This window comes from Polypterus senegalus, chromosome 8 (assembly GCF_016835505.1).
Source record: "Polypterus senegalus isolate Bchr_013 chromosome 8, ASM1683550v1, whole genome shotgun sequence".
NCBI classification, from domain to species: domain Eukaryota; kingdom Metazoa; phylum Chordata; class Cladistia; order Polypteriformes; family Polypteridae; genus Polypterus; species Polypterus senegalus.
In genome coordinates this window covers 185,514,907-185,540,978 of record NC_053161.1, presented here as the reverse complement: position 1 = coordinate 185,540,978, position 26,072 = coordinate 185,514,907, and the positions used below count along the sequence as shown (strand labels likewise).

At 41.9% G+C, this 26,072-nt stretch overlaps 2 protein-coding genes and 1 pseudogene across 2 annotated transcripts in view; 1 reads left to right on the top strand and 2 right to left on the bottom strand.

The window, feature by feature from the left end:
- Positions 1-26,072, top strand: part of LOC120533526 (zinc finger protein 664-like) — a 210,087-nt gene that overhangs the window by 7,081 nt on the left and 176,934 nt on the right. The gene's annotated exons all lie outside the window — the stretch shown is intronic.
- LOC120533516 (gastrula zinc finger protein XlCGF57.1-like) overlaps positions 1-26,072 on the bottom strand; it is a 695,777-nt gene that overhangs the window by 614,559 nt on the left and 55,146 nt on the right. The window lies entirely within an intron of this gene.
- On the bottom strand, positions 9,430-19,016 carry LOC120534760 (annotated as a pseudogene).

The following is a 26,072-nucleotide window of genomic DNA, read 5'->3' as shown; positions in this document are numbered from 1 at the left end:
CAGCCGCTTTGCTTTGTGATGTCCCCAGCTTGGACCTTATTGGAGCAAAATCTTCACTTATGTATCCACCATGTGCTCACAGTGATCTGTTATATAGCGCCTTTCATGTCTGTGATGGACCTTCTTAACACACATATCACATCATACTATTACATGTGTGTTATGCACAAAGACAAGTGTGGTGAACATCAGCCTGACAACACCTGCCTCATTCTCCTTATTCTCTACTTCACACAGTTTTGTTTAACTTTTATTTCAGTTCCGGTCTACTAAATTATAATTTGAACAAGTTTGGTTTTAGTTTCACTTGGTGAAAAGAACATTGGTGGAGATGGCAGGAGGTTCAAGAACTGAAGTAATGCTGAGCTCTGATTTTTCCAAAAGCACGAGGCCTGACCACTTCCACGATTTGTCAAACAACAAATGCGCGTGCCATCAGAGAGACGGGGCAGCAAAAAAGTCTCTTGTTATGAAATTTATGTGAACGAGCAGGAGCTCCCAGTTGGAGAAGTGCAAGTACGCACCAGTACTGTCCTGTGCCCTCTCTGCGACTGCCCTGCAGGACACCCGCATTTCTATTTGTCCGCCGGTGCTCACATATCCAGACGAATGGATTTAAACAGCGGAGCGGCTCGAATCAGCAATTAGATGTTGCTGCAGACCAGAGTAAAATGGGCGAGAATATCATTTTCGACTTCAGCCAATTAAATATTAAATTTGCGAACGTCATGCACAGATCAGCCAATCAAAAATTTAAACGTCGCTGTCAATCACCTTTTTGTTTAACAAATCTCCAATCGGTGTTATTTGTCATTCATGCTGCACATTTGCCAATTGCCTTATGGATACGTAAAAAGAAAGGTGGGAGTAATTTCTAAAGGTGGACGGTCAAGATAAAGTGACTGTAAGAGACGGAGAGTACATTCGTAAAATACCTCTGCGATGACAACCTACTAGTGCCAGTACCTTACACTATAACACTCTGTCGAGTGCATTATTAAGACTGCAGTATATTTTTACCACCATGATTAGCGGTTCTGAAAAAATAATGATAATAAAAGTTTGGATATGAGATATTTATCGTTACTAAACATCGCCTGAAGAAAATTTAAATTAACATAGCAATACAAATTTGTGTCCGCCTGATTTTACCGGATTGACATAGACTTAAGTGTGGACTCTACTTGATTGAGTCAGTCAGATTAAAGCAAATGTTTGATTGTTGGTGTTTACTCGAATGTCCAAATGAAATAGTCGCCTACATTTAACTGTCGCCTTAAAGACGGGATATAAACGTATTACAATTTTAAACGTTGAATAAACTGTCAGAGTTAAATGTTTACTTCTATAATACACAACCCTAAAATGTGTTTATTACTCTCATTACTATTTATCCATGTTAATTTATTTATGTATTCCTAATATTCCATGTCCCCCCTTCTGCCTGCAGATCAGCCTCTGTTCTTTGTTTGTCAATGTCAATTTATTTATAGAGCACATTTAAAACAACATAGTAATGCTGCGGCCAAAGTGCTTTACAATAAAAGAATAAAAGAGAAAACATAAACAATAAAACATAAATAGTAATACAATATATGAACATAAAATAAGATAGATAATAAATAGAAATAATATTATATGATCACAAAGAGGAAACCATTAGTATTACTAAAGGTCACTGAATGCAAGTGAAAAGAAGTGAGTTTTTAATCTTGTTTTGAACAGTTCAATTGTAGATGACTCCTTAATATGATGAGGTAGAGAGTTCCACAGGCGAGGAGCAGCAGCTGCAAAGGCCCTGTCTGTCCCCCTTTGGTTTTACATTTGGTACGAGGGACAACAAGAGACAACTGACCAGAAGGTCTAAGCACTCTGGATGGCTGGTGTAAAACACACAATTCGGATAAACAGGCAGGAGCAAGCCCATGTAACGATTTAAAAACTAGAAGCAATATTTTAAAATCAATTCGAAAACTGACAGACAGCCAGTGTAAAGAAGCTAAAATAGGAGAAACAGAGTCAGACTTCCTTGCCCCAACCAGAAAGCAAGCAGCAGCATTTTGGACCAGCTGTAACCTGCATAGCAGAGATTTGCTAATCCCAGAATACAGCGAATTGCAATAATCGAGGCGAGAAAAAATAAAAGCATGAGTAGCTTTCTCAAGATCTTTAGAAGATAAAAAAGGCTTGATCTTACCTAATATACAAAGTTGGAAAAAGCAACTCTTGACTACAGAATTTACTTGTTTCTCGAAAGAGAGGTTACTATCAAAGGTAACACCAAGATTGTGGACTTGAGGTTTGGAAAAGGCAGAGAAAGAGCTGAGAAGTCCAAGACCAATTTGGGTTTTAGCTGGTGGACCCACTATAAGCACCTCCATTTTATTTTGATTCAGATCAAGAAGATTATTGGCCATCCAGGATCTTAGTTCAGAGAGACAGTTGTGGAGTTGATTGGTTGCAAGAGTTGCAGACGGGAATATAAACCTGAGTATCATCAGCATAGCAGTGAAAAGAAATGTTAAATTTCCTAAAAATCGCTCCAATAGGGTGAAGGTATATAGAGAATAAGATAGGACCCAAAATGGATATCTGAGGAACACTATATTTAAGAGGAGCAGTAGATGAAAAAGAGGAATTTAAAATGACTGAAAAGTGTCTACCAGTTAAATATGACCTGAACCAGTTAAGAGCAGCCCCTTTAATCCCAACAAGATGTTCGAGCCGCATCAGCAATATTTCATGGTCAATGGTGTCAAAGGCAGCGGACAGGTCAAGGAGGACAAGGACTGCCGCATCACCTGAGTTAGTAATAAGAGAGATGTCGTTGAACACTTTCAGGAGTGCCGTTTCAACACCATGATAACGCCTAAAACCAGATTGTTAGATCTCAAATAAATTATTGGAGTTTAGGTGATCGACCAATTGCCAGAAATGGCAGCTGGGAAATTGGACGAAAGTTGGTTAGATCTCCAGGATCTAATTCTGCCTTTTTTAGATGGCGACGGACTGCAGCATGTTTAAAAAATGAGGGTACAGCCCCCAAACTAATAGAATCATTTATAATGGCTAGTAAAGATGGGCCCAACACATCAAAGGCTTCCACTAAGAGACGTGGTGGTACAATATCAAGGGGGCTGGAAGCTTGTTTAAGGGTGTCAACAGTTCTTTTTAGCATTGAAAGTGAGACTAGATCAAAGGAATCTATAACAATGTGATGATAAACAGTAGGAAGTTCATAGCCAGTTAGAACAATGCCACGGTGGATAGTATAAATTTTGCTGACAAAGAAAGATAGAAACTGCTCACATGAATGAACAGTGCTATTTAATCCCATCATAGAATGAGGCTGAATGGCCGCATTAATTGAATTAAATAAAACCCAAGGATTGTTAGCATGGCGGGATACTAAATCGGCAAAGAAGTCATGTTTCGATTTCTTAACTTCAGCCTGGAAATTGAAAAGAGAAGACCTGAAAATCTGTTTAGAGATAGTCAGTCCATCTTTTTTCCAACTCCGTTCAGCAGTTTGACAGGCGCAGCACAGTGATCGCGTAGTTTCATTTAGCCAGGGAGCAGGTCTTACCTTATTACAGCGTATCTTGGGCGGAGCATTTGCGTCTAAAACCGTTTCACAGGAGTCATCGATATCATTATTTTGGTCATGCATATAAAGACTAGAGAAAATGGTTTTAAAATCAGATATAATGGAAGAATTTAAAAAGCGCGAGCAGCATGGGGGACGGCTATTAGTCGGGAGATCAACAGTAATATGCAGATCCATCATTACAAAAAGGTGATCAGTGAAAGAAACATCACATAAATCAATACTATTCACTGAAATATCACGAGTAAGAACGAGATCAAGGGTGTGACCGAGAGAGTGAGTTGGCGTATTAATATGCTGTATAAAATCAAATGAGTCCAATAGCGATAAAAAGTCTTTGACCAAAGGTTTCGATTGACAACAAACGTGAATGTTGAAATCACCAACAATAAATACTTTGTCATGGGAGAGGGTGATATCAGCCAGGAGATCAGAGAATTCAGAAATGAAAGTATCATTAATTGTTTGCTGATGTCTGTTAAATATTCTGCGGTCTTCATGTCTGTTCTCATCACACTAGCAGCTCTAGTGAGTTTCTTGCCTGTCTTTCTCGTATTCAAGTTTGTTTTTTTTAGTTGTATTATGATTACAGAATATTACAAATCACATACTTTGCACTCTCACGTTCAGGTATCAGGGAATAGACAACGTTAAGAAAGCTGGCAATAAAGACTTTTAAGAATCCATTGGCTGTCTCTATGTTATCAATGTTAAATGTAAGAAACACAGTTATCATTGTGCTAATAGTCACATTTCAGTTATTAATTTTATAATAAAGTTTACTATGTTAAACGATCTGTGAAGAGCAAATATTATGCCTTTAAAAGAGTAATAATTTTGCAGTTTTTGTGACTGTGCACCTGTTAATCAGGGTATTCAATTATTTGACTTAAGTGGATCTTTATTACTTTTGGGATTTTAAATACCTCTTTAAGATAATCAAATATATAATTATTATAATACATATTACTTATACAAAAGTTACATTTAGAGATTAAAACATGACAGATGTTTGTTCATATCTCTTTTATCCTCCATTTGGCTCCATCAGGTCCTAGTGGTGTTGCGAACACATCAGCTTGTCTTTAGGGTCTTAGAGACTGGAGAAGGTCAGGAGTCCAACTGTTTAGCAGGCACTGATGTGCTTCAGCATCACGACTGGTGACAAGTTAGAGATTGCAGATAGTTCAGCTGGACATCATCCTATATGACTACCCAAGCAGGCAGGATATTAAGAGCCCACCGAGTGTGTCTACTGCAGTAGAACTAACCAGACGGCCCTGACATAACAACCTGAGACGACTCCACTTTACTGGTCAGTTTAGCACACACTGCACTGAGGCTGTCAAGTCTGAACCATTAAATCATTCAGTCAGCTGGGAATTTATTTTGGCAATGATATTTCTGGTAAGGCATTTGTTTTATTCTCGTATGTCGTAGGTTTATAATGAAAAACTGGTTTTACATAAATGTAGTTTTCTATCTATATCTATCTATCTATATCTATATCTATATATATATATATATATATATATATATATATATATATATATATATATACTGCCCAAAAAATTAAAGGAACCCTTTTGAATGAGTATATCACATCAAGTCAATGGAGGAGATTCCAAGAGACAGGCTGGCAGTTCCTTTAGGGGAGCTGGACAGGGCCCATCGTAGAAGGTCTTTAACCCATCAGAAGGACCCACCGGTATCTGCTCCTTTGGGCAAAGAGGCACAGGCTGGGCACTGCCAGAGCCTACAAAATGACCTCCAGCAGACAGGCCACTGGTGTGAATGTCTCTGACCAAAAATTCAGAAACAGACTTCATGAGGGTGGCCTGAGGGTCCGGTGATGTCCTCTAGTGGGCACTGTAGGGCTCAATTGGCATTTGCCACAGAGTACCAGAATTGGAAGGTCCACCACTGTCACCCTGTGCTTTTCACAGATGAGAGCAGGTTCACCCTGAGCATATGTTATAGACGTGAAAGAGTCTAGAGAACGTTATGCTGCCTGTGACATATTTCAGCATTACCGGTTTGGTGGTGGGTCAGTGATGGCCTGGGGAGACATATCCATGGAGGGACACACAGACCAGTACAGGCTAGACAATGGCACCTTGACTGCTGTTAGGTATCGGGATGAAATCCTTTGACCCACTGTCAGACCCTATGCTGGTTCCTTCTGGTGCACAACAATGCCCGGCCTCATGTGGCGAGAGGATGAAGGAATTGATACCACTGACAAACCCCCCTCGCCCCCCACGCCATTGCTCACTCACCTGACCTCAATCCAAAACATTATGTTTCGGTCCATCTGATGCCACCAGGTTGCACCTCAGGAAGTCCAGAAGATCAGTGATGCCCTGGTCCAGATCTGGGAGGAAATCCCCCAGGACACCATCCATCATCTCTTTATGACGTTGTCAGGTATGCATACAAGCACGTGGGGGCCATTCAAACTACGGAGTACAATTTGGAGTTGCTGCAATGAAATTCTGTCAAAATGGACTCACCTGCCTCCTGCATCATTTTTTCCCTTCGATTTTCATGGTGTCTTTAAATTGAGCCCCCTCTCTGTCAGTTGATCATTTTCATTTCCATCCTTTCATTCCTAACACATCACCATATCAGTCCATAACAGTAGAGGTAGCCAGCAGGATTTTTTTCCCATTGAGATCTCACGTGTTTTCAAAGTGTTTCTTTACATTTTTTTAGCAGTTATATATATACAGTATATATACACAGACACAAGACCTTAGAATAACGAGGGTCTAGCTGTGAGTTATGGTTTCAGAATACTGAGCTTCAAAAGTTTTGACTCTCCATTTATCAGGAGTATAAAATCCTTTTCCATTAATTTTGTTCCTGTATATATAAGCTGCATTTTCAGTTAAAGGCAATTTATGTGGAATTTGAGGAGTTGCCGGTACCACTGCGTAGTACTGAATATAAATGAATTACTACAGTGAAAATGATTATTAATACAAACGTAAAGGTTTATGGTACAAACATCACCATGCAAAATAAAGTTATAAAAAATATGAAGAAAAAAAAAACTGCAACTTTCAAACGTTTTCATTTTGAAGCACACTTACTTCCGCCATCAAAAATACGAGCAATTAGTTTTGTCGCTCCTTCGTTTGTCTAATGGAGTTTCGTTGCTTGCTATTTAAGAGGAAGCTCTATAACGCAGAACCTCAAAGAGGTAGGGATCACGAACTGTGAAACGTCTGGTTAAAAGTTACACTTGATAGACAACTTCAAACGTTGATAACTGGAGAGGTGAGTTTTTAATTGTCATAGAGTAACAACAATCTCATTCATTGAAATTCTGAATTAGCCAATACTATCCACTTGCATTTACAATTATCCCGCCTTCAGATCCGCCCATAATGTCTCTGGTCTGCAGCAATAACCTTCTCCGAATCAGCGCTTCTCTCCCACTCTCTGACTTACGCAGGCGCGCGCACACGGCCACTCTGTGCAGCTTCGCAGGATGGCCCCACCCCTTCAGACAGTGTCTTGTTCTCCAGCTCCGCCCCTTTGGGCAGCAGGTGTCAATTCTATTCAGTTCACTTCACAGTCTGCGCGTGTTTAATAAAGCGGAAAGAGTCCTAATGGTAACAAGAATGAAATCTAATGCAACTATGCAACATTGTTATCCTCAAAATGGTGTTCATTATGAACAAACTGTCACTAACACAGAACTCCAATGACAAAGGCATCCCTTGGGTTTAGATCGAGTAGTCCACTCCTACCAACCACACCCTTCCAGGTTTCACCCATCATTGCCCACGTTAATGTTGAATAATCACATCAGAGTCCCCAGAGGGAGCACCTTCCAGCACTCCACCCATCTTCTCTTTGAAGGTCGAATACTCAGACACAATAGTCAGCACATAAAGATAGACATGAGTCACAGCCCCCGACTCGAAATTGTAGGAACGTGATCATCTTGTCCAGTGGGTAAATCTAAAGTACAAGTGCTGAGCCAGGGGCTGTAAGTAAACCCACATCTACTCAATGCCTTTCTCCGTGGGCAACTCCAGAATGGAACAGAGTCCAGCACTTTTCAGAGGAGTTTGGGTCTAGAGCCCATGTGTGCATTAAGGGGATGGTATCTCTTTACCTCCTGCAGTAGCTTGGGTTCCTTCAACCACCACAGAGGTCACATTCCATGTCCTTAGAGTCAGTTTTAGTAGCAGGGGGTCAGTCCACCAAGGCACCTGCCTTCAAATCACCAAACGCAGAACTCCTCCTGTAGGTGGTGGGTCAACTGAAGGATGCTCCCAGCTTGCTCCTTCAGACTATACCAGGCTAGGTCCAATAGGTAATTACCAGGAGTTTGCCTACAAGCTCACCCCTCAGGACTGGCTTCAAATGTAACCCGTTGTGGCAGGACAAGTCAAATCAGGTACAAAAGGAGCCGTAAGTCCCATAAATTTATTCTTCTATCCTACACCAAGACCTGAGCCGCACATTAAGCCTTCTAATCTCCTCAACCTTACTTGGACTGGTGGATGGCACAGAGCTTCAGAGCAGACCACCTTGTCAGTTACTCTCCTCAGCTTTGCACCAAACTCTGCAGAATTGCAGAATTGTTAGCCTGTCCTGATGTATGACAATTGTACCACCATGGGCAATGACTATTGGATCTACTCCCCACTCTGGCCAAGAACCAATAGGTGGGGTGCCTGGTTTTGGGCGGGGGGCTTGTTGGTTTTGGGAGTTCAGAGGCCTACAGGAATAATGAGTGACATTTCTACACAAACTCACCAGGGCAGAAAGAAAATACAGAATGATATACCTGAGATCAGAACATAAAAGAAGAGCAGTTGCTCTAATTCTAAATGAAAGAACTCATAAAGCACTGATCTCATATAAAACATAATCTGAAGGAACTACAGTATGTATGCAACCATACAGGGAACACCAGTGGCCCGGCTAAAAACTCAGACAGATTTACTCCCAACAGAAAATGAAGATGAGAAAGAAATTAAAACATTTTATGAAGACCTTGATTTGCTTATAAAAGGATGAAACACCATCAAGGATTCCTACTGATAAAGGTGGATTTTAATGCAAAGCTAGCATTAACTTATTAACGGTTTGTATCTTGTTCCTCACCATCAAGGAATGTTTGAGGACAATTTTACCCTTTTTGTGTATTCACTGATCTTCAATCACTGCTCTTTATGGTTTATGCTTACACCCTCATTAATTCCCAACTATTAATTAGGTCTCCTCTTGTTCAAGTTCTCTTATTGGATAATGTTCAACAAGGCTGATTTCAGTTTTCCGTGAATTATTACTACTTCGGTGTGTTTGTCTAATCCAAAAATTTCTCTCTTGCGGCACTGAAGATGATATCTATATAAAAATGGTTTGCCACATTCAGAACTGCAATATGGCTTCTTTCCTGTGTGAGTGTTAATCTGTATCTGAAGCAGTGATGGGTCGTTCTTGAACGATTCGTTTATTTTGAACGAATCTTTAATGTGACTCGGGAAGAACGAGTCGTCTCGTGGGAGGGATTCATTCAGTCGCAAGCATTTGCAACTTCTTATAGTTTCTGTATTGGAATTGATTCACCTGTTTCGAGTCTTCGGGTTTTTCAAGTCGTTCGTCCATCACGTGACAGCCCCATAAGCTTAACCAACTCAGTCTGAGCCGGAAACAGAATTGATTAGTTCATCTCTCGAGTCTTCGGGTTTGAGTCGTTCATTCATCACGTGACAGCCCCATAAGCTAAACCTATGCAGTCTGAGCCGGAAAGAGAATTGAACGAAATGACTCGAAAAATGATTCATTCATTTTGCTGAACGAGACTCAAAGATCCGAGACAGTAAAATGATCCGAACTTCCCATCACTAATCTGAAGTGTATTACTCTCAGAGAATTGTTTTCCATATTCAGGACTGCAATATGGCTTCTTCTGTGTGAATTCTTTGGTAGATCTGAGGAGTATGTCTTTTTAAAAAGTGTTTGCCACATTTATTACAGCCAAACTGCTTCTCCCCAGTGTCAAAAGTGTCAAAAGGTGGCTTCTTTGTAAAAAGTGTTTGCCACATTCAGAACAGGGATATGGCTTCTATCCTGTGTGAATTCTTTGGTGGATCTGAAGTTGGCTTCTCCGTGTAAACTTTTTGCTACATTCAGAGCAGCAATACAGCTTCTCGCCTGTGTGAATTTTAATGTGTGACTGAAGATTGCTACTGTAAGAGAATTGTTTTCCACATTCGGGGCAGCAATATGGCTTCTCTCCTGTGTGAACTCTTTCATGAACTGAAAGGTGATTTCTTTGTGAAAATTGCTTGCCACATTGAGAACAGCAATATGGCTTCTCTCCTGAGTGAGTTTTAATATGCCTCAGAAGAGCATTACATCTCGGGAATTGTTTACCACATTCAGAACAACAGTACGGCTTCTCGCCTGTGTGAATTTTAATGTGTGACTGAAGATTACTACTGTAAGAGAATTGTTTTCCACATTCAGGGCAGCAATATGGCTTCTCTCCAGTGTGAATTCTTTCATGAATCGAAAGGTTATTTCTTCTTGAAAATTGCTTGCCACATTTAGAACAGCAATATGGCTTCTCTCCTGAGTGAGTTTTAATGTGCCTCAGAAGAGTATTACGTCGGGAATTGTTTACCACATTCAGAACAGTAATATGGCTTCCCACCTGTGTGAATTATTTTGTGGCCCTGAAGTTGGCTTCTTTCTGAAAACTGTTTACCACATTCAAAGCAGTCATATGGCTTTTCACCTGTGTGGATTCTTTGGTGGCTCTGAAGGCTGCTTCCCTTTGAAAACTGTTTGTCACATTCAGAACAGCAATATGGCTTCTCTCCTGTGCGAGTTGTAATACAAGTCTGAAGAGTATCACTGCAAGTGAATTGTTTTCCACATTCAGGGCAACAATACGGCTTTTCTTCTGTGTGAATTCTTCTGTGGCTCTGAAGATTACTCATTTCAGAAAACTCTTTGCCACATTCAGAACAGCAGTGAAGTATTATACCTGTATAAGTTTTAAAAGAATAAAAGAGCTTAGTTGTTAATCCACAGCTTTAATAATGACATTATCTTACAACATGAAATAACAAGTGTTGGGTGGATTTATGAACAAACTTTGATAAACATAAGCAATTGTTAATATTTAGGTAACATGTGGAAAGATATTTAACTTGTTAATTTTTTCAGTCATATTACAACTAGTCCTTACATGAGCATAATCAGTGGGGCCAAAAAGTTTAATCAGTAAAATAAAGAGTTCACATAAGATAGGCACAATCAACAAGATTATTGTTGACATTTTTTATACTATATTACAGAACTACATCATCAGGTTTTTATCATATTCTTAGAATCTATATATATACTTCACTAAATCCATGGCAAGCAAGACACACGCAAGACAGAGCCACGGCCACCAACTCACAGAGCCAAGCCCACCAACAATTTACTAAGCGGCCGAACATGGCACGCAATACAGACCATGTGACACGCACGACAGAGCCCCGCCCACTAACAATTCGAGCGAGAGCAATTGCCAAGAGTGTTTTCATTAATCAAGAAAGAAAGTCGGAGGTTCGAAGACAATCAGATACCATCGTGATTCCGACCATAAACGATGCTGAATGGTGATCTGACAGCATTATTCCCATGACCCGCAGGGCAGCCAACCAGGAAACCAAAGTCTGTGGGTTCTGGGGAGAGTATGGTTGCAAAGCTGAAATTTAAAGGAATTGACAGAAGAGCACCGCCAGGAGAGGAGCCTGAGGCTTAATTTGACTCAACACGGGAAACCTCACCCGGCCCGGACACAGAGAGGATTGACAGATTGATAGCTTTATCCCAAGTCTGTGGGTGGTGGTGCATGGCCGTTCTTAGTTAGTGGAGCGATTTGTCTGGTTAATTCCAATAACGAGCGAGACTCCCTCCTGCTAAATAGTTACGCGACCCCCGAGCGTTCAGTGTCCAACTTCTTAGAGGGATGCCATCTAGCCCCATCCCTCACTCTGGGAGGTGGGGGCACAACGGTGGTCCTCCAGTTTTCAATCACGGACAATTGTATGTTGCTCTCTCCAAAGTTCCATCTTTTCATTCACTTACAGTTGTATCCTCAAACCCACCCCTTTTGGACAACTGTGTCTTTCAGGAAGTGTTCACCCATCAATACATAACTGTGCGGCGTGGGTTGGCTAGTATTATATACAATACATATGTAAGTATTAATCTTCAGTTGTTGTTATATTGGAGAGGTTTGTGTTTAAAATAGAGTACCATGACAAACATGAGAAAGGCGCTTTTATTCAACAGAATGTGTTGATATGTCTACACACTTAGCCCAAAGCCACTTGACTCAGTGATGTGCTTGATTTCAAAATAGAGGAAGGAGATAACAAAGCAAAAGCATTCTAATATATGAATTTGACATGTTGGAGCTATACAAAAGAGAACAGAGTAAAATTTAAATGAATAAAACACAAATGTCACTGAAAAATCCCAGAGACCCACATGTCACTTGACTGATCATTTGAAACAGCAAACTGCACAGTTGTGGCCAAAATGCAAAATATACTTCAGGATTCATACCACTTGGACCAGAGGAACTTTTTATTTTTGTGCAAATGGATTTAAAAATTAATGTAATGGATTTAACTTTTTCAGCTAAAACAGGGGCCTCCAGAAGGGAAGCATCATTTTTTTTAATCCCCCTCCCTCAAGAGTTTTGGTAAAATTGAATAGAGTTGAAAAACACATCAAGCGCTTCCAAAGATGGGGTTCAGCAGAGGGGAAACTTCAGGAAAAAATAATAAAGAATAAAAACCCTTATTAATTTCAAAACGGTACTTAGTGCTATTACATATCAATCTATTTTAGCACTGTATGCTCGACCTGGGACATGGAGGCTAACAAGTCTCATCTGCACAATCCAAGTGGCTAACAGTTTACTAAGTTTAGCACCAGGGAGAGAGCAAAGAGAGCACCACTTTCAATTCTGCAGACCGCATAAGAAGGTCATTTACCTTCTCTCTGATAAGCATAATTTTGAGCTTGTTTCTCAAGATCATTATATTCCTCTGGGCCAAGAGAGAAAATTTGGACGCATAAGCAATGGGAAGATCTCGAACATGCTCTTTAATAGCCAGCCAAGTAAAAGCTGGACCCTGAGCAGAGTCTTTGTTTTGAGCTAAAATTCCTCAGGTTTATGAGAGGTTTGTATAATAAAATCTGCATGAAATAAAGGAAGAAAATGCTGAAGGTTAAGGCACCAGTGGACAGAAAATAAGGACAATAATAGAAATGTATCAATCAGGTTTAGAGCCAAAAGAAATCTGGCAAGCGCCCGTGAAGAGGGAGGAATTAGCTAATTAATCAGGGAAGGTGATATATTGAGCAAGGGATTGATAAATGTATTTGCATCCATACCGATGATTAGTTGGAATTTACAAGAAGAAAGGATGCATATAATGTGTTACTATATGGAGGTGTGGCATAGATTGAACGAAACCTGCTGGGTGAAACACCTCCACACTAAGAACCTTCACATGCAGAGCACAACAAACCAGAACCAAAACTCCATGTTTTATTTTATTTTAATTTTTAGTAGTGGTAAAAGAAGGATGCTGCCACACAGTAGTACCTTAAGGTAGCTCATTGAATGTCTTTAACCAAAAGAAATGATTCTTACAAACAGGCTGTATCAACCTACTTGGAAGATAATAACTCAGCAACAGTCAAGTGTTTGCAAGTAGAAGAGAAGAACCTTACAATCCAAAAAGAGACACAAGAGGGTAAAACAAAAAGGGGCAACAAAAGAGAACACTACGAGGTGTGAAAATGAGTCTACCCCATGTCCTCGACAGCAATCATGTATAATGTAGATAGCAGCTCCAGAATCCAACCACAAAACCTTAAAGAAAACTCAACCAAGGTCTCTAAAACAAAAACACTGAAAAAAGCACCATGTAATGCTTATGATTGGGAAAACATGGAGAGAGTTTGGTAAACAGTCTCACCCTGACCCCATCATTCACAAAACTGGGGTCAAATTGGTGAAAAGATGACACAAACACACATCTGAAGAAAAATATGACATGCAAGCAGATATTAAACAATTGTGGGTCGAGAGAAACACTCAGCACATGGAGTGATCAAGGCTCGTGCGCAGACCCCTCACAACCTCCAATGACTCTCTAATCACATGTGTATGTACACACACAAAATACACACATGAAAAAGGAAAGAAAAAAATAGCCATTATAAATCCATACTAAGGAAAATGTTTAAGTAGTCCTTGAATATCACGCATAAAACAGTCAAAGTGGCCAAGCACTAGTGACACGAAGGAGTCAAGGGCATTGGGCGCCTATTGAGGGCCTGTTAAAAGACGCTAACTTTTAGCTTTATTACTGGGGGGCAAATATACAAGCTATAGAAACCTGGACATGGACACAAACAGATCAACAGACACAGGCTTGGTCCGCAACGGAAATAAAATCCTGCAGTATTTTATATTCCTTGCTTTGTGCCCCAATAAATACAAGTCATCGCCAATATACTAACAACTCAATTGTGCTTCATTCACTCAGAAAATTGCTCAGGAACCAATGCAGGAAGTACTTTGAGGCAGAGAAGCTCTTATCTGTGACACCTCTGCACGATAACCACCTTTTCCCTCCCTCTCAAACATACAGAGCTTTTAATGTCTGGAAAACATTTGAGATTGAATCACTTAGAGATCTGTTGTATCCTATGAACAATTACATTCCAAATTTAACTTTCCACCTACACATTTCTTTCACTATCTACAAATTAGGAACTTTGTTAAACAGAACCTGCTCGATTTTACTCGTCTTGCACCCTCCTCCATGCCGGAAAAAATACTGCTCAATCTCAAGGACTTAGACTCCATCTCTAAAATATATAAAATTATTTTACAGTCTCTCCACTTCAAAGATCCAAGAGGACAACGGGAAAAAGATCTCTTAATCAATATATCAGAAAAGGAATGTAAAGTAGCAATACAGAGAATTCACTCAACCTCCATATGTGCAAAGCATACAATTACTCAACTCAAAATTATATAATCGAGCACATCTGTCTCGCTTAAAACTGTCCAAAATGTTTCCAGGTCAAGATCCAACCTGCGAACGTTGCAATCAAGTCCCAGTTCCACTGGGTCACATGTGTTGGGCCTGCACCAAATTAACATCATTCTGGACCAAAATCTTTAAGTGCCTATCAGACAGCCTTGGAGTCACAAGCCCTCCTAACCCACTAACAGCTGTTTGGTGGGCTCACAGAGGGGCTTCAAGTGGAGAGGAACAAACAAACTGTAATCATCTTTACTTCACTATTGTCACGTAGACTTATCTTACTCAACTGGAAGAATCCTAACTCACCTCTTTTCAGTCAGTGGGTAACTGATGTTATGTACTATTTGAAATTGGAAAAAAATAAATACTCACCTACAGGGCCCGTGCAAAACTTTTTTTAAAACCTGGCAGGGTCTAATTAATAACATTTTAGAATAAGCTTTTAAAGCACTGAGGAAACAGATTCTCTTCCCCTTTCTATTCTATTTATTTACTTATGTTTTCTACTATTAAAGTTTCACTATGTTGGCTTGGCTCTCTTTCTCATGGGTGGTGGTTGACTTGACTTGAACGTAGTTTTGTAAAATTAGACTTGAAATGTTATTAACAGCTTGCCAATCCTATCCACTTAATTCTTCTAAAATAACATCAAGTCGAGTATTGAACGCTCCTAAATGCCTCATGTGTATCACACCGCTTGGTCACTTACTCCAGATGTCCGTGGCCCTCTGTGTAATGAACCACATCCTAATGTTTGTGCAAAATTTACCCATAACTGGTTGCCAACTGTGCCCCCGTGTTCGTGTACACATTACAACACAAAAAGGCCAAACTCAAGACTGTTAGCTAAAGATACACCGAGATGGACACTCGGTTGGATTAAGTCGCTCTGAGAATGTGTTGATTAAAATCTTCAATAGAATTTAAATTTACATATACAATCTACATATGCATGAAAATGTTTGCAAACCCTTTGGAATCTGAATTTCTGTCCAAATTCCTTGTGAGAATGTGGTCTGAATCTCAACTGCACTACAATAACAGACAAACACAATCAACCTGAACTCATAACACACAAACAACTGGACTGTCAATGCTGAACACCATCATTTAAACCTTTAGAGTCCAGTCAAGTCAGGTGATCAACCAATGAGATGAGACTGGAGGTGTGGCTTAGTGGCACTCAGACAAATAAAAGGAATGAAATGTGGGGGCTGGCAAAGCTGTCTCTTCTCCATAAAAATCTGCTCCTGAACATACAGAACAAGAACATAAGAAATGCGACAGACAAGAGGAGACCATTCATCAGACCATCAAGCTTGTTATTTTAGTCAACAGTTAAACTGAACCAACGTCACATCAAAAGAACTCTTAAAGATTGTCAAGAGGAGATTATAATAAAGAGAGAAGAATAAAGGTGGAAAAGCTAACAAAAGAATTTAAAAGAATATCTTTGCTTATTTAGTGCTTTCAATATTTTTCAAATATTACTCGGCTTTTCATTCTGATTATGTAATTTCTTGTCTTGTTTATATTGTGTTGTTTATTGATTACCCAAATATCTTTGTATTTTGTGGATGAGACCATAAGAGGTGGGGCCACACCAATGTCACTTCTGAAGGACCACCCCCACCCTTTATATTTGATGCCAGGGATGTTGTCCTTCAATTGTTTACTGGCATTTGATGAGTGCTTTATTGTAACTATTTAAGCCAGTAATCCATTTTGGGCCTGTGCATGCTGAAGCCTCCTGTTGAGTTTGCAGTCAGGCTGCCTGGGTTGACACCTACACTATGTATAGAGAGGCTAGTGAAGGTCCTAAGGCCTCATTTATAAAGCTTGCATACACACAAAATTAGAGTCGAAATGTGTGTATGCAACCTCCGATACAAACGTCAAGATTTACAAAAGAAAACTTGACAGGGGAGCATGTGTTTATTTACAGAAAATTTGACATACACAACATTTCAGAGAAACTGGGAAATGATGACACCCTTGATCAAGCAGGAAAATGCAGCCAAACCAGCTTAATGACAACTTGCAAGCATAATTAATTTCACCAAGTCTTATTATAATGTGAGTTGATGTGACAAACATAATACCTCAAAAATTATAGCTATGATGTACAGATTGTATTTTAGTTCCTTTAAGAGCGCCAATGATACGTATTTGCACTGAAAACATTCTGTTTTGTCTTCACTTTATATCTGCTAGTTGATGTCTCTTCTCAGGGAACTGGCCGACTGCTCAACAGTATCTCAGCCAAGCTTCACTCCATTATGTCTGCTGTGCTGGATGCCATTACCCGAATGGCAATGTGCTATATCTGGCTTTCATAAAGTGTGGGTGTACACACATAATACATGACATATTTTTACCAAAAAAAAAAGTCAATCTGCAGTGGCGTCCAGCTCTCCTAAAACAATTGGAACACTTTACTGCACTCATATTATAAAAAGGACACCTAGCAAGATTGAAGCTACTTTTGTTAACCGTAAGCAGTGACATTCTATTAATACACAAGTCATCCAAGATGTAGCTGACAAATGTCATGTCTGCACGGCCTGGCTCAAACCGGGATTCATTTATTTTCAGACAAAGTAGCTTTGAAAGATGTGATGGTGCTTTACATGGACAAGAACAATCATGTCATTACATGTGCCAGGTGACAGTGGCTTCCGGCACAGACAGTTTTGCCCTACACCTTTCCTGAACCCCAGAGCACAGAGGAGTGGAACTGTAACTACAAGTATGATCTTTCACTGTCAGATGAAGAGCAAAGTCAGATATTCTCATATGCAGGTGGTGGGGTCTCAAACTGTCAGGAGGAAGAGGCTGATCTACTAACTAATGAAGTTCTGCAGCATCATGATTGCAGACAGAGGTGACAGATTAGCAGGCTCCATATGTGAATGTTTTCAGAATAGCAATTCAAAGAGTGCTCACATATACATATTTAAAAAGTGACTGTCAATTATAAAAAGTAAATTTTGTAGTAATGTACATACACCCACTTTATAAATCACATTTTTTTTCTGGGTGCACACATTTTCATGTTTTTTTTTTTTTTGTGCACATATTTTCACACTCAATTCCATGCAAAGTTTTATAAATGTCACCCCTGGTCTGGTGTGTGGGTCTTTTGAAAGCCTGTCCGTCCATTTCACCATGTGTGTATCCCCATTTCACAGTGGGTTGGAGGTACAAGAGCACCGAAACAAAAGAAGAAGTCAACAAGAGAAAGGCTTAAACAGAAGAAAGCTGGTGTTCTGGACCGGCCAATCAAAATGAAGAGCTTAGTATTCATTAGCTTTACCTGAAGTCACCTGATCATTGAAGGAATCCCTGAGACAGCAAGGAACTGAAAACTTTCGAAATGATGAATAGACAAGAAATTGAACCCTGAGTAGCAGCTGCAGGAAATGTTTGGTGAAGGCCATTGCAGCTAAAGGAGGATCGAAAAATTTCTAAAGACAGGGCGTCACAAACTGGACTGTTCACATGTTTAAATAATGTATTCAGGAATGACAAGGATTTCATTGTTTATTAGTTTAAAGCAAGTGTGCTTATCTGTTTTAAGGACTTAATTGAAGATCAGACCACAGAGTTAGGAGGAATTATTGCAGAAATAAAAGGAATTCCAAAGGGTTCACAAACTTTCTTTCTTTTTTTTTTTTTTACTAAAAACAAGCTTAAGAGTGTTTTAATAATGTTACAAACAATAATGGAAGAAGTACAAATTCCTAAACCCTGTAAAATGCAGTGAAATTTCTGTGTTTAATATAGTCTGAACGTCTGTCTTAGTTTCTTTTTAAAAAGCGCAAGATGGCACTCCCTAACCTGACCATAAAACGTACACCGATTGTTATTTTCTACTTACTTCTTTCAGATGACGTCTTAGGTGATGGCTGACCTTCCTCAGTTCTAGAAGATGAAATGTCTTCAGTCCCCTTTCTGTCAGACTGTAATGATTCATATTTTATATTGATGGAAGACTCTGGAGATGAAGAGTGTCTGCTTCGAGAAGAGACTAACGGGGTCACTGCTCCATTTTGATCTCCATAATGAAGGTCACCTTCCTTGACACTCTCCATACTCCGATAGTTATGTATCTCAGTTCTGACACACTCCTCGTTATCCTCCTCTTTAATGTTCACTAAACCCAGTTCACTGTATTCTTCCTTAATGTCCAGACTCTCCTGTTTGGGGTGGACACTCTCCCACTCACAGTCCTCCTCCTTAACATTTACGGTCCTTAATTCCATGATATTCATGTCAGCCTCACACGTCTCCTCTTTCACATCCATTTAAACGTTACAGTAAATGGCAGGTTCTTCTCTCTCTGTGGAAAAAACAGGAATCAATTCCATTAAAACTGCATCATTCATACCTAAAGACAATTGATTTTTATAACATCCTGTTAGTTAAAGTTGATGTCAAGTCAGACAGTTCATAGCAATCAGACAGTAACTCATCACTGTTCATATCAAATTAGGTGTAAAATCAGTTTTGGAATGAAAGGAGGGTTCAACACCATACAAGAAGAAGGAGGCCATCTTGCACAGTTGTGTGCCAACAGTATTCACTACTCTGATTGAACATTCAATACTGTTAGGGTCCCAGAATTTTGTTAATAGTTAATGTTAAGGAAGGTTTATACAAGTTAGGCCTCAGGATTATGTTAAAAAACAGGGGCATATGAAGGAGGAACTTAAAATCGCTGGTCAGCTTGTCTAATGTGACATTGCCCCAACCTTGCTAAATCCCAAACCATTATTTAAATCACTGCCTTCATTTTGATAATCTAAGCAAGATGGAGGCAGTTGGCGGTGTGTCCCTGTAAAGATGGCCGCCTAATGTGAGACACCCAATGTCTGACTTCAACTAACCTGTGACTCATTAAGATAAATTTAAACAGTTTTGATTTTGTTTTGAGTCTTAGGGGCAGACTGTGTTTGCAGGACAGCAGACAACCAGTGAATGTTTCCCTGAAGTTGAAGGCATAGAGTTAAGTGAAGAGGAGTAAGAAACTGCAGGTTTTGAACCTAACAAAAATAAGAGATGATCCTCTTTCTGTTTCATGTTTCATACAGCAAAACAAAAGGGGAAAAATAAAAGGGTGAAGGTTGCTGCTGAAGAGCGAAAGATGTTAACCCTTTGTACACCACAGGCGTCATCAGCAGTATGCTATTGGCTGTTAGAAACAGGGCTGAGCACTACTCTGCTGAATGGTCAGCACACAATCACTAAATGTGATAATTGTTTAAATTAACGTGGTCAGGTGATGAAATCAGCAAATATGGCTGGCAAATCTGACATGCTCCAGGACAAAAAAGTTCTTTAAAACAGAATGTTGTCATTATCAACAATTGGAAACAACAAGTTTCAAGTTTATCAGCTTCATCTTGTTTATGTACACTCTGACACAAACACACCTCATCATAAATATTTGCATACTTAACACAGTAATAAACTCGTATTAAACAGCAGAACCTCCCAGTATTGTGACCTTGGCATGGTGGAGGCCTTGCGTGCCTCAGTCTTCCTCAGTGCTCCACTGTTTGGAGATTTGTGCTCCTGTCAGACCAGTTTGCCATGGGTAGCCCAAAGGGGAGGGGTCAGACAAAAAACAGCCCATAATTGATCCTCATGAATATTCTAATTAAATGATAGTGGGTCTTGTGGAGAAGTGGGATGGCAGTCCTGACAGTGGTGTTCACCTAAGAGTGGCACATGGGGTGACCCACACAGCCTGGCTGGGTCTGAATGATAAAGCCACATGTATAAGTAGCCAAATGGACCTTAACCTCCACCTCACCACCGTGGTCCAGTATGAAACAAACACAAATAGAAGTTATTGGGGTACAGAAAGAAAACCAGAGTACTAGTACAGGGCAGGAGCCAACTATAGACCATAATCATCATGTACACTCAGATTCAAGTACACAACCACACTAAGAGTTGTTAGACTTGTCAGTCCACTAAACGCGAGCAGTGGAGAAAATAAGAATAAAAAAAGCAGACATGGAAAGTGCATAGAGACTTAAAAAATAGGCTGAGATACAAATTCAGTCTGACAGAACTGTGAGGCAGTAACACAAACCACAAATCTCTATTAAGTTCTCTGATACTCACTAATTGCTTACTGGTTTGGCTTTAAACGAGTTTGGCTGGTTTCAATAGACCTTCTATGACGAATAAAACATTTGGACGGTGTTTACTCTCGCCCAGACGGGGGTCACCGGGGCCTCCCTCTGCAGCCAGGCCTGGAGGTGGGGCTCGATGGCGAGCGCCTGGTGGCTGGGCCTGCACCCATGGGGCTCGGCCGGGCACAGCCCGAAGAGGCAACATGGGTCTCCCTTCTCATGGGCCTCACCTATGGGAGGGGCCAAGGAGGTCGGGTGCAGTGTGAGTTGGGTGGTGGCCGAAGGCGGAGACATTGGCGGTCCGATCTTCGGCTACAGAAGCTGGCTCTTGGGACGTGGAATGTCACCTCTCTGAAGGGGAAGAAGCCTGAGCTAGTGTGCGAGTTCGAGAGGTTCTGGCTAGATACAGTCGGGCTCATCTCAACGCACAGCTTGGACTCTAGAACCAATCTCCTTGAGAGGGGCTGGACTCTCTACCACTCTGGAGTTGCCCTGGTGAGAGGCGCCAAGTGCTCATCACGGATTGTCCATAACGAACACCATGTTCAAGCATAGAGGTGTTCATATGTGCAATTGGCACCAGGACACCCTAGGCCTCAGATCGATGATCGACTTTGTGGTCGTGTCATCGGACTTGCAGCCACATGTCTTGGACACTCGGGTGAAGAGAGGGACGGAACTGTCAACTGATCACCACCTGGTGGTAAGTAGGCTTCGAAGGTGGAAGAAGATGCTGGTCAGGCTGGTAGGCCCAAACGTATTGTGAGGGTCTGCTGGGAATGTCTGGCAGAGTCCCCTGTCAGAAGTAGCTTCAACTCCCACCTCCAGCAGAACTTCGACCACGTCCCGAGGGAGGTGTGGGACATTGGGTCCAAATGGGCCATGTTCCGTGCCTCTATTGTTGAGGTGGCTGACTGGAGCTGTGGCAGTAAAGTAGTTTGTGCCTGTCATAGCGGCAGTCCCAAACCCGTTGGTGGACACCAGCGGTGAGGGATGCCGTCAAGCTGAAGAAGGAGTCCTACCGGACCCTTATGGACTGTGGGACTCTGGAGGCAGCTAATAGGTACCGACAGGCCAAGCGGAATGCTGCTTCGGTTGTTGCTGAGGCAAAAACATGGGCATGGGAGGAGTTTGGGGAGACCATGGAGAACGACTTTTGGACAGCTTTGAGGAGATTCTGGTCCACTGTCCGGCGTCTCAGGAGGGGGAAGCAGTGCAGTGTCAACACCGTATATGGTGGAGATGGTGAGTGGCTGACCACGACTCGGGACGTTGTGGGTCGGTGGGGGGAGTACCTCGAAGACCTCCTCAATCCCACTAACATGCCTTCCAGTGAGGAAGCAGAGCCTGGGGACTCTGAGGTGGGCTCCCCGATCTCTGGGGCTGAGGTCACCGAGGTGGTCAAAAAACTCCTTAGTGGCAGGGCCCCAGGGGTGGATGAGATACTCCCAGAGTTCCTCAAGGCCCTGGATGTTGTAGGACTGTCTTGGTTGACACGTCTCTGCAACATCGCATGGACATCGGAGACAGTGCCTCTGGATTGGCAGACCGGGGTGGTGGTCTTCCTCTTTAAAAAGGGGAACCGGAGGGTGTGTTCCAACTACAGAGGGAATCACACTCCTCAGCCTCCCTGGAAAAGTCTATTCGGGGGTTCTGGAGAGGAGGGTCCGTCAGTCAAACCTCAGATTCAGGAGGAACAGTGTGGTTTTCGTCCTGGTCGCGGAACAGTGGACCAGCTCTACACCCTTAGCAGAGTCCTGGAGGGTGCATGAGAGTTTTCCCAACCAGTCTACATGTGTTTTGTGGACTTGGAAAAGGCGTTTGACCGTGTCCCTCGGGGAATCCTGTGGGGGGTGCTCCAGGAGTATGGGGTACCGGACCCCCTGATAAGGGCTGTTCGGTCCCTGTACAACCGGTGTCAGAGCTTGGTCCGCATTGCCAACAGTAAGTCGAGCCCGTTTCCAGTGACAGTTGAACTCCGCCAGGGCTGCCCTTTGTCACCGATTCTGTTCATAACTTTTATGTACAGAATTTCTAGGCGCAGACAGGGTGTTGAGGGGGTCCGGTTTGGTGGACTCAGGATTGGGTCACTGCTTTTTGCAGATGATGTTGTCCTGTTTGCTTCATCAGGCTGTGATCTTCAGCTCTCTCTGGATCGGTTCACAGTTGAGTGTGAAGTGGCTGGGATAAGAATCAGCACCTCCAAATCCGAGACCATGGTCCTCAGCCGGAAAAGGGTGGAGTGCCCTCTCAGGGTTGGGAGCGAGATCCTGCCCCAAGTGGAGGAGTTCAAGTATCTCGGTGTCTTGTTCACGAGTGAGGGAAGAATGGAGCGTGAGATCGACAGGCGGATCAGTGCAGTGTCCGCAGTCATGTGGGCTCTGCATCGGTCTGTCGTGGTGAAAAAAGAGCTGAGCCGTAAGCCAAAGCTCTCAATTTACCAGTCGATCTACGTTCCTACCCTCACCTATGGTCATGAGCTATGGGTAGTGACCGAAAGAACAAGATAGCGAATACAAGCGGCTGAAATGAGTTTCCTCCGCAGGGTGTCTGGGCTTTCCCTTAAAGATAGGGTGAGAAGCTCAGTCATCCGAGAGGGGCTCACAGTAGAGCCGCTGCTCCTCCGCATTGAGAGGAGTCAGATGAGGTGGCTCGATCATCTGATCAGGATGCCTCCTGGACGCCTCCCTGGTGAGGTGTTCCGGGCACGTCCAATCGAGAGGAGGCCCCGAGAAAGACCCAGGACATGCTGGAGGGACTATGTCTCCTGGCTGCCCTGGGAACGACTTGGGATTCTCCCGGAAGAGCTAGAAGAAGTGGCTGGGGACAGGGAAGTCTGGGCCTCTCTGCTCAAGCTGCTGCCCCCGCGACCCGATCTCGGATAAGCAGAAGAGGATGGATGGATGGTTTGGCTTTAGCACTGAAACATATTTAAGTGTTCATCCAATAAACACATGTAACTGTCTGCACTGGGTTAGCAGGTTTGAGGCCATGTGTGTAAATACAGATACTGATGGCCAACCTTTACCAATATGAACATTCAGTTTAAAGTACTATGGGCAAGGCACGCCATGGCAGCACTGCTGTTTTCTTTCACTGTATCTTAGTATTTGTTCTCAGCTCGTGTCATGTACTCCAGTTCCTTTTTCTCTTTTACTAATCTGACTCGTAACGCCTGAGAGACTCCTCACTGTTATGTTTCGTTAGAACACCGGCCATTGAAATCTTACCCATCGAAATGACCCTACTCACTGATACTACGCATGCGCAGTTTACTGCATAGGTATTTACTGTCAACATTTTATAAGTTGTATATTTTGCATGTGTGACTTTTAATCTTGTACAGGCCATTGTATCCATGCATGAGTAATGACCGGTCACCACCCCCGCAACTGTCATAACTGAGCGCCGCGGAATGACAAAAGAGAAATAAAGGCAGAAATCAAAGCGTCTTACGTGTGGAATGGCCGTCTGCTCGATGCCGGCGATTCGCGAAGGAAACGACAAAAGAACACTCGGAGGGGAATGAACAGGCGCCAGCGGTGTGACTGGGTGCAACGAACTAACACTTGGGACTCAGCCACGTGAAGTGAACCGCTGATACGAATGAACAGCAATGGCACGCGGGTGACCACAGGAGGATTCACTCGAGCAAAGTTCAGCGGAGGGCTAACGAACACGAACTCGCCGCGCGCGGTGATTCTAATGGAGCGAATGAAAACTCACACGTCCATAAAGCGCATCTCCAAAGTACTTACTGTCTGCCTCTGGCCGATGAGATTTTTTCTGAACTCGGTCACACTTCTGCCTCAGTCAACAACAGCCTTGCGTCGGTGTAGTGTTTCACAAAGTGAGACAGTGGCAGTGTGGCTTCAGGAGCCGTCGCATTGGATGACGTCAGCCTGTCTTCGATTTTGGGGCCACGTGCCAGTTGAGCGAGAAACAGCTGTAGCTGGAGAGAGGCTGGATGGCTCAGTGTCCTGCTGCCTTATAACAGTAATTTATATATATATATATATATATATATATATATATATATATATATATATATATATATATATATATATATATATATATATATATAGCATAATAAGAAACTTTCATCCCTCCAGGGTAAGTGTAGGTCCCTCCTCTCTTTCTTCTCTGTATCTCTGCTATCTGCAAAGACATTCATATTAATCGCATACTCTGAAAGAAATGCTCACCACCTCTTCTCTACCTTTAAGTCTCTCTTAAGTCCTTCTACTGCTCCAAGACCTTTGTCATTCTCTTCTGATGATTTTGCTTCTTTCTTCTCTTTCAAAGTCACTAAAAGGCCCCAAAGACATCTTCTGTGTCTCCTCTTTCATCCTTCTCTACTGTAAATAACTCAGACATTTTAGACCCCTGTACTCTGGACGCCATTCCTTCACATTCTGTCCTCACTGGACATCGGACTTTACTTTTATTCAATGTTAATTAGTGCTCCCTAATTTTAATTATTTATTTTGACTTTTTTCTCTTTCTTCATCATGTAAAGCACTTTGAGCTCTAAGCAGACGCCGCTTAATTCAGAACAAGGTGCGTCACGAAGTGGGCGTGGTTAAAATGCGGCGGATCTCATAAGAATATCCGACAGAGAGACACGAGAGCGCACAGCAGTAAGTCAAGTCGTGGAGAACGTCAGGTAGGTTTTTTTTGTATGTATTATGCATGAATGCATTTTCTCATTTGATTGACTTTTACAAATGCCGTTTGCTACAAGTTGCTTTTCGATTCCGGTGGCCTGCTTATAATCACTCCTCTCGCGAACAGGCTAGTTAAAAAACGTGATCTCACCAGCTTTATACGTTTCGGTTGATCATTTGCGATATTTTCATTTAACAACTCACTAAAAGCGCATCGCCAGTTTTGTTTCAACTGTCATCGGCACATTAATGTGACGCGGGGGATTCGCTGCGGCTCTTATATTAATTTATTTGTGTTTCCATACTGTGAACTATCCGTGTCCTGCGCACTCTGATACAGTTGAATGTTTTACGCATGCGCATAAAGTTTAATCCTGTTAACTGTCTACCATGCCTAAGTATTCGTCATCAAAAACGTTGTGAACACGCATACCCAGCCAGCAATTTAATGTGTGTGCCATATGGGTTTATGATGGGGAAAATAAAGGGTCCCATCAGGGTTGCCTATCTAAGACCCTGCTTATTTTGTCCTCAGTCTCCATCCAGACCC